The sequence below is a fragment of the Tympanuchus pallidicinctus genome, unplaced genomic scaffold (assembly GCF_026119805.1).
Source record: "Tympanuchus pallidicinctus isolate F22 unplaced genomic scaffold, pur_lepc_1.0 scaffold19, whole genome shotgun sequence".
Lineage (NCBI taxonomy): Eukaryota > Metazoa > Chordata > Aves > Galliformes > Phasianidae > Tympanuchus > Tympanuchus pallidicinctus.
This window is the reverse complement of record NW_026294710.1, coordinates 6887859-6896690: the sequence shown is the minus strand read 5'-3', so window position 1 is coordinate 6896690 and position 8832 is coordinate 6887859. Positions and strand designations below refer to the sequence as shown.

The 8832-nt window shown below is 36.5% G+C and overlaps 1 long non-coding RNA gene across 1 annotated transcript; it reads left to right on the top strand.

The window, feature by feature from the left end:
• Positions 1-5523: 5523 nt before the first annotated feature.
• On the top strand, positions 5524-8382 carry LOC128079588 (uncharacterized). The gene is made up of 3 exons (XR_008206220.1): positions 5524-5944; positions 7052-7142; positions 8333-8382. It is a non-coding gene; the product is annotated as an uncharacterized LOC128079588 (long non-coding RNA).
• The last annotated feature ends 450 nt before the right edge of the window (positions 8383-8832 follow it).

The window sequence follows — 8832 nt, the reverse complement described above, 5'->3', positions numbered from 1 at the left end:
AGCAGTAATGGGCACTGATGCTTGTTAAATGGAGAAGTTACTGAAGAAAATGTCATGAGAATGCTTTTTGCACTTTGTGAGGACTTGGAACTACACAGGAATCTCTAATGGCTCTGGCAGAAATTGTGGGAAGAACAGCAGCCGATGTGAAACCGGAAAGTCAAGAGCAAGCAACGTTGGGATTGAAACAGATCTTGACATTGCACAAGTCACACATAAGTAAGTGCCAAAAATGACTATTCAGAGGCCAATAACTCAAAGATACTTGGCTTCTCTTTTTATGTTTAATCATTTTGTTCCACATAAAACAATACCCAATTGTAGGAAAGCTGGGAGGCAAATTTCAGCTCCAAAGAGTATGTAAAAGGGTAAAGGAAACTGTTGTTACTAAAAGAAAATGAGGCTTAAGTGGTGACTGAACAGCCTCAAGGGACAAGACAGTAAATAGACCAACAGTTCTCAAGCACGACTAAAATATGGAAGGAAATTGGGAGAAAAGTAAAGATTCTAAAGAGATATTAACAATTACAAAGAAAATAAAAAATTAAGCAAAAAGAGAGAGACAGAGATTACTGTGAAAATATGAAACAGAAAACCAATGAAAATATATCAGTTAACTGACTTCAATTAAATCAGTGTTACCCAATGATTTCATTATTTTACTTTGGATCCTACAATGTTTGACATTGTTAAGCTCCCATTTATGGAGTTAATATATAGAGAGAGAGTTAATAAGTGTTGATGTAAGTATCTCAGCTCTCTTTTCTGAAAAAGAAAGTAAGTTTCTAGCAATTATAGCTATTGGAAAAAAAAAACACTGGAGAAAAAAATATATTTTTATTATTGTAGAGCAATCAGTCTCTTAACTCCTAATGCCTTATTCATTATTCTTGGTGACTGAGAGTATTTGTGTTGAAAATTCTATTTTTGCAAAATGTTATCGGCACTTGGATAACTCTAAGACTACATTTTAAATATTGGATTCTACTATTTTTACTTAATTCTTGGGAGAAAATCATCATTTTAAGCCAGTGTACCTCTATACTATACTAAACTATATGCAGAAGAGAAATCAACTTCACAGTTGATTTCATAAAATCATAGAACGGTTTGGGTTGGAAGAGTCTCTAAGGTCATCAAGTCTCCACTTCTCTGCCACAGACAGATACGGTTCCTACCAGTTCAGGTTGTACAAAACTGTCCTGGAAAGGGTCCTTCAGAGGGACATCTCTTTGTGAGGAAAAGCTGAGTGAATTGGGTCTGTTCAGCCTTGAGAAAAGAAGACTCAGAGGGGATTGGATCAATGTCTATAAATATCTAAGGTGTGGGAGGCAAAGTGACGGGCCAGACTCTTTTCAGTGGTGCAAGGCAATAGGACAAGGGGGAATGGCAACAAATTGAAGCATAGGAAGTTCTGCACAGATGTGTGTAAGAACTTTTTCACAGTGAGGGTGATGAAACACTGGAACAGGCTGCCCAGAAAGGCTGTGGAGTCTCCTTCTCTGGAGATGTCCAAAACCCACAAGGATGCCTATGTGTGCAACCTGGTCTAGGGAGCCTGCTTTGGCAGGGGGCTTGGACTCAATGATCTCTCAAGGTCCCTTCCAGCCTCTACAATTCTATGATCCTATGAAAACCTCATCTAACCTGGCCTTGAACACCTCCACTGACTTGGCATGTACGATTTCTCTGGGCAGCCTATTTCAGTGCCTCATAGCGAACAGTTTCTTCCTAGCATCAAATACAGTCCTAACCTCTTTTAGTCTAAAACCACTACCCTTGTTCGATCACTATGTTCTCTGATAGTAAAGAGACCCTTACCATCTTGTCTGAAGGCTTCCATTACGTACTGGAAGACTGCTACAAGGCCTTCCTGGAGACTTCTCCAGATTAAACAAGCCCAGCTCTCTCAGCATGTCTTCATAGAAGAGGTGCTCCAGCCCTCTGATGATCTTCGTGTTCCTGCTCTGAACCAGCTCCAGTAGCTACCTGCCCCTGTGCTGGAAACCCAAAGCAGAGTGCAGTGCTGCATGTGGAACCTTGTGAGAATGTAACAGAGGGGAACAATCAGATCCTTTACCCTGAAGAATGAAGGAGGGACACAAATCAGTGTTTTCGTAGCAGTTCTTAAAAAAGGTATAGATGTTTACTTAAATTATGTTTTTATTTCAAGTGTGTGTGTACTAATTACTTTCTGTGATTTTTCTGGAGATCAGTACATTTCCATGGAAGATTATTTATATCTTTTTTTTTTTTTATTCAGATGATTTTTGGATGCCACTTCTAAGTGTCCTTGTCAAATAATTCCTTCTCCTACAGTTTTCAAATCACATAAATGCAGGAAGCTATTAGCATAAATGTTCTTCAGGCAGCTTTGTTCTGATTGATTATACTTCTGATTCTTCTAATCCCGATTTTCTGCTGATAATCTAGCTGAAAATGCAAGAAAATATTCTGGAGTTTCAGGTCTTTCAATAGCACCTAAGGAACTCGCTATGTTTAGAAACGGTCTGAAACACAGCAAGTGAAAGAAATCCAACTTAAAAACATTGCTTAAGAGAAAAATATTCTGCTGCTGATTTCTCAGTGTCACAGTTTCCCTGCAGAGAGAAGTCGGTAAGTGAACAAAACAAGGAAGATAGCACTTAATCACAAGGCAGACAGCACTGACCTTGCCTCAGTCATTAAGTGTGAGGGAGGATTTCTTAAGTGTTTGGGTTTTTTTTAATGCATCATTTATTTCTAGCATCTTGTCATCCATCTAACAATTAGAAATCTGTCACATGCAATTGCTGGCCAAATTAGCAGTTACTTCAAGCTGTGTAAGTGATTTAAAATAGTCCTATTTAGAAAGCACAATTACAGAGTTGCTGAGGGCTAGATGCCAAAAGAAACTTATAAACAAAATAGCTGAAATCAAACATATTCAGTGTGAGCTATGCTTGAGTGTGGAAAAAAATGTAATAGTAACAAAGCTGCTTTCAAGAAGTACTTAATGAAAGAGTTGTATTCATAGATGTATTATCACAAGCCTATTCATATTACTGATTAGCTTACATCCACATCTGATAAGATAAAGCATATTTATATACTGAAAATCCTGGTGTTTTGCTGAGGGGCAAGAGAACAAACAGAATTTTGATACATTTGGCACATTTGTTTTCTCATGCCATGAGAGCTTCCAAGAGTATCTGCTTTTTTCATGAAGAGCAGCAGGCACTTGTGTCACAGTCATTGCTTTTTTCAAATTTTCCTATTGTGTTTATTTAAGGTGAGGCTTATCTGAACTGTTCAATAGCATTAAATATTATTACACTCCAATGTTCCATATTGTGTAAACCACTTGTCTTAATTTCTCAAGTTAAACCTTCAACAACATATGAGTTGGACTGAAATGAGAGCTCTGAATGTTGACTGCAAATCCTACCTTTCCTTCCCTCCCACCTCAGCACTTCCTTACCTCCCACTTTAAATGATGATTTTCCTGATATCTGTAATGAATAAACCACTGAAGTAAGGCCAAGCAGACATACAGGAACAAAAACTGAATTATTTTTCTTTCACTGTCAGTGTGAACCTAAATAGAGAAGGTGCTCCAACACAGTTTGGGTTTTGATTATCTGTAGGTGAGGCTCACTAACACATATGAGTTAAGGAGATTGGAGGTGGAGGTGAGAACTGGCATTTTGCTGTTCTCCGTATTTTATTTACTTTTTTGAAAAATAAAAAGCTCAATTACAAAATCTGTAATGGAAGAACTTATTCTATATTACGATGGTTGGTAAAGACAGATAATTCTTACTTCTGTGAGAGCTGTGAGCAGTTACTGAAATTTAATTTATTTGAGTGTCTAGATTGTGATTTCTGTGCTAAATTATAGAAAACAAAATCTAAATAAACCTGTTTAAGTACAGATCAAAATCCAGAGAATAAATACAGTTTGCCAAATATTCTTTTATATACTTGTGTCCTCAAAGCACAGGAAAATATCTTAAGAATATCTTAAGAATTAAGATATTTTTATTGGGCCTTTAACCCACATCAGTATATGCAACATCTACTGCGGTACATGGTAGGGATTTCTTCAGTTCAGTCAGAATGTTAGCATATTTAGATAAATCCTCATTTAATTACATAAAAGATTGATTGTAAAACAAAGTCCTGAAATCCTTTCTGACAATAGGAGATCATCAGAGAAAGGATAAAATAAAAAAGTGTTCAAAAACTTTTGGAATTGAAATTGGGTCTGGGAAAACATTATAACAAATTATTAATTAAAAAATTCTCCTTCTGAGCCAGACTATGTAAATGTTGCTGTACAGTATTCTACGTCGTTATATTTTAGCTTGTTTTATTCTATATGGGGTAGAATGTGTTAAAAATCAATGCAGAAAAGCCCTGAAGCATTTATCTTTTAAACTCAGTCTTAGAGATAAATCAAAACAGCAGAGCATTAATCTACTGTCTATTAACCCATTAATCTATTTGGTCTAATCAATAGACAAAATTATATAGGCAGTGGATTAAGATAATGTTTTTCTATTTTAAATAAGTGACATATGATGATTATAATAGTTCCACAAGAAACTGAAAGCATGCAGAAGAAACAAATCATAAGTTTGAGCTGATAATAGAACCAGAAGGCAGAATTTTCCTAAAGGTTTTTGCAGAAAACATCTGCAAAAGTTTTTTTTTCCTGTTGGAGACAGGTAATTTTCTGGGAATTGTACCAGCATCATTGGCAATACTGGGCTTGTTTCTAACAACAGTAGGTTCTGCTGGGCTGCAGTCCACAATGGCAAGTAGAAGGGAAGAAAGAAAGGGGCTACAATGCAGCGGAGAGGCCCAGCTACAAGGCAGTGTGTAACAAATTCAGTTGGAAATTTCAGCACTTTAATATATTTCGGCATTGAAATAACACAGACACATAGTCATGGATATTCATAAAAATTTCATCAAAAAGTGCAAGGATCCCTAAGCTTTTTAAGCAGGTACAAGAGTTTTGCAGCCAAAGTAAACAGCTGACATCTGAAAGGGAAGGACTGCACAAATAAAAGGAAAAAGGGATGCATGAAAAGGGAACTTACAGTAAGATGAAACTAGGAAAGTTTTGATAAGGTGGCAAAAATTGGTATCATCTCCTGTTAGCTACCATGTCTTCTGCTGAGTTGAACTACTGAACAGCTATTCCAAAATCCTGGCTTATTTTCTAAAGAACATTTTGACTCCACCTGTATAAAGGTTAAGGTTCATTTTCTTACCTGTTGTTTTGCAGTAATGAGTGAAATGTGGCATGCTGAGAAAGAATATGTGTTTGATATTCTTCTATTCAAAAGAAAAGTACTTTTGCCAAAGGCACAAGAGCAACTTAGCACCTGTGTTTAGTTTCATCACATTCATTTAGATCTCTATGCCAGCATGAAGAAGCTCAGTCCTACAGCCTAATGACATCAACGTATTACTTGTAATTCCATTTTATTTCAGAATATGAAGAATTGCCTTTGAGACTACTTATGTTTTTTCTCTGCTTCTTACCTAACATTTAAATAGCTTGAAAGGAACTTTATCCCAGTTGTGAAATGGTCTTAATTTTTTTAGGAAGTTGACTGTGTTTTTGAATGTCCAGTCTTCTAGATCCATATGCAAGTATGGGCCAAGTAGTCTGATATCAGTGTTGCATAGAACTCAGAAAATTTCCTTGCTAATTTGAAAGTGGGAGATGATGTGAACTTTCCTCTAGCATAACTGAAGGATGTGGGTAAGTACTAGGGAAGAGTTAATAAAATCCTCTCCTCTGTCAAAGGAAGCTGTGCCTCAGAGTTTTCTTTTAAGAAGTGAGCAAAAATGAACACAGGAAATCTGTGTATGAAGCCACTTCAGTTTGAAAAAATCATTCAGCAAAATCATCCATCAAATACTCCACAAGAAGTCAAGGTGGCAAATCGTAAGTAGCAAAATCCTGTGTAAATGAAGAACTGCATAAAAGATAGACAACAGATGGCAAGACGTAATAAAGCTTTTCTAAAATAATTTTACAAAGCTTAGAGATTCAGATTGTATTGGGGCTCATGGAGATCAGCATAGCTATAATGATGAGAAATAGTGAACCTATAAATTTAGTGTTAATAAAAACTTACTCAGGTAGTAATGGTGAAAAGCGCACGTGGAGAATCCTAGAAAAGTTTAATGATGCTAAATGACTATGCAAGAAGAAAATAGAGCTAAAATTGATAGAACATTAGCTGTTGCCAGTGAGAAATCAGAATGATGAGAGATTTTGGGTAGAATAGGCAGTTTCACTGATGTTTCCTGAATAACAAACAAAATGTTGAGAAAAATATTGAGCTCTTTATGCTCCAGAAGGGACTGCTGAGGTATGACAGAGTTCTGTAACTGGCCAGGGAAAAGTGTGATTCTTTCTTTCCAGACAGGAATGAAACTTATTAACCCTCGAAGAGGAATAAATGAAACCAAACCATAGGCAAAAATGGATGTAAAACAAAGGGCATTTGCCTTTATATTGCTAAACTATAAAATTACTTGCTGCCATTAATTTGCTTGGATTCAGACAGTACCAGGAAAAAATATATATATTAAAAAGAATATATTCAGTTCTATCTAGTCCAAAAGTTCTTGGTCAGTAAGCAACAGCATGCTAGAGGCTGGAGGAGTACTCAGGGAAACCTGCTATCTTCTTTGATTATTCTATAAGTATTTTCTGTTTTTCAGTGTTTGACATACAAGGCTAAGTGGCCTTTCAGTTTGATCTCATATTCTTGTTTTTATATCCTTGTGAAAACTAGGTATTTCCTGTAATACCAAGGAGAACAGCCACTGAATTTAAACTGAATATACACTTTCTGTTTCTCAATTATGATCCACTTTCTGTTTCTCAATTATGATCCTCTCCCTGTTATGATGAGTAAAATGTCACTGTTAAACAGAACAGAAGAGCACTTCTGAGAGAAAATTGATCATGAGATTAACTTTATTAAACGTTTTTAGGAGTGTTTACACACTTTTCCCTGTAGTGACTTTGTGTTGTCTGCAGATAACACTCTGTCATTTCAACTAATTTCACTGCAGAGTACTCTGAGGAGGAGCCTGAATAAAGAAAATTATGAGATACAAACATTTGGCAGGTAGGTTTTGTGGGCAGATATTATGGTTCCTGGTAACAGTTTGGCACTCTAAAATTGGTGTGCTGTGTAGGTGTGCCCCTTTTCATTATGTAGCGGATTAGGAATCTCTTCCTCTAGAGACTGTGACAAGTGTATTCAAACTAGAGAATTAATAAAAGGTGTCACAAAGAGTTTCTCCATGAACATTGTTGAAAGGTGAGCATGTTACTCACCTGAGTTTCACCTAAATCTCATTTGATTCTAGGGTTACAAAGCATAGACACATTGGGATGCTTAATAGTCGAGTGAGGCATTTCGCTGTTACAGTTCTTTCAAAGGGACTTACAAAAACAATCAAGAGTCTCATGACCCTAAGGGGGTAGTTTTTGTGATGAATTTTAAATTTGAATCAAATCACAGAATTACCAAGTTTGGAAAAGACCCCCAAAATCATCTAGTCCAATTATCCACCTAACCACTAATATTTCCCCACTACCCCATGTCCCTTAGTGCAACAATAAGTGTTTATTGGACACCTCCAGGGACAACCAGGACCTCCAGGCACCTCCCTGGCAGCCCATTCCAGCACCTGACCACTCTTTTGGAAAATAAATTTTTCCTAAAGTCCAACCTGAATCTTCCCTGGCGCAACTTGAGCCCAATCCCTCTACTCCTATGGTTAGGGAGAAGAGGCCAATCCCCACCTTGCTACAACTCCTTTCAGGTAGTTGAAGTGAGCCTTAAGGTCTCCATGAGTTGCCTCTTCTCCAGGCAAAATAATCCCAATTCCCTCAGTTGCTCCTCATTAGATTTGTGCTCCAGACCCCTATTTGATTTTCTATTTAGGTTTTCTTAGGTTTTCTTAGAAGAGAAAATTCCTATAAAAATAAGTGAAGTAATCAGGAAGTATTCCATTAGTGTTTGAACTATCAATTAATATTTACAAATAACCACCATCAAATGTTTCAATTTGTTGCTTCCTTTTCAGCCATTCTTCACCCTTTTAAGGTCAAAAGAGCTTTTATTTGATGTAAAGTAAATCCTTTTCTATATGACTGGTAACTTATTTTCCAAATCCTGGTGTTCATTTTCTTTCTAAATCATAGCCAGTAATACTGTCCATAATTTCCACACAAAATTTTCAGGTTTCTGACTACACAGGAATCTGTCTTTCTCCAAACTCATTCTTATTCTTTTATTCTGCACAATAGTTGACTTTCCTAAGAAAGAAAGAAAGAGAGAAAGAAAGAGAGAAAGAAAGAGAGAAAAGAAGGAAGGAAGGAAGGAAGGAAGGAAGGAAGGAAGGAAGGAAGGAAGGAAGGAAGGAAGGAAGGAAGGAAGGAAGGAAGGAAGGAAGGAAGGAAGGAAGGAAGGAAGGAAGGAAGGAAGGAAGGAAGGAAGGAAGGAAGGAAGGAAGGAAGGAAGGAAGGAAGGAAGGAAGGAAGGAAAGAAAGAAAGAAAGAAAGAAAGAAAGAAAGAAAGAAAGAAAGAAAGAAAGAAAGAAAGAAAGAAAGAAAGAAAGAAAGAAAGAAAGAAAGAAAGAAAGAAAGAAAGAAAGAAAGAAAGAAAGAAAGAAAGAAGAAAGGAAGAAAGGAAGAAAGGAAGAAAGGAAGAAAGGAAGAAAGGAAAAGAAAGGAAGAAAGGAAGAAAGGAAGAAAGGAAGAAAAGAAAGAAAGAAAGAAAGAAAGAAAGAAAGAAAGAAAGAAAGAAA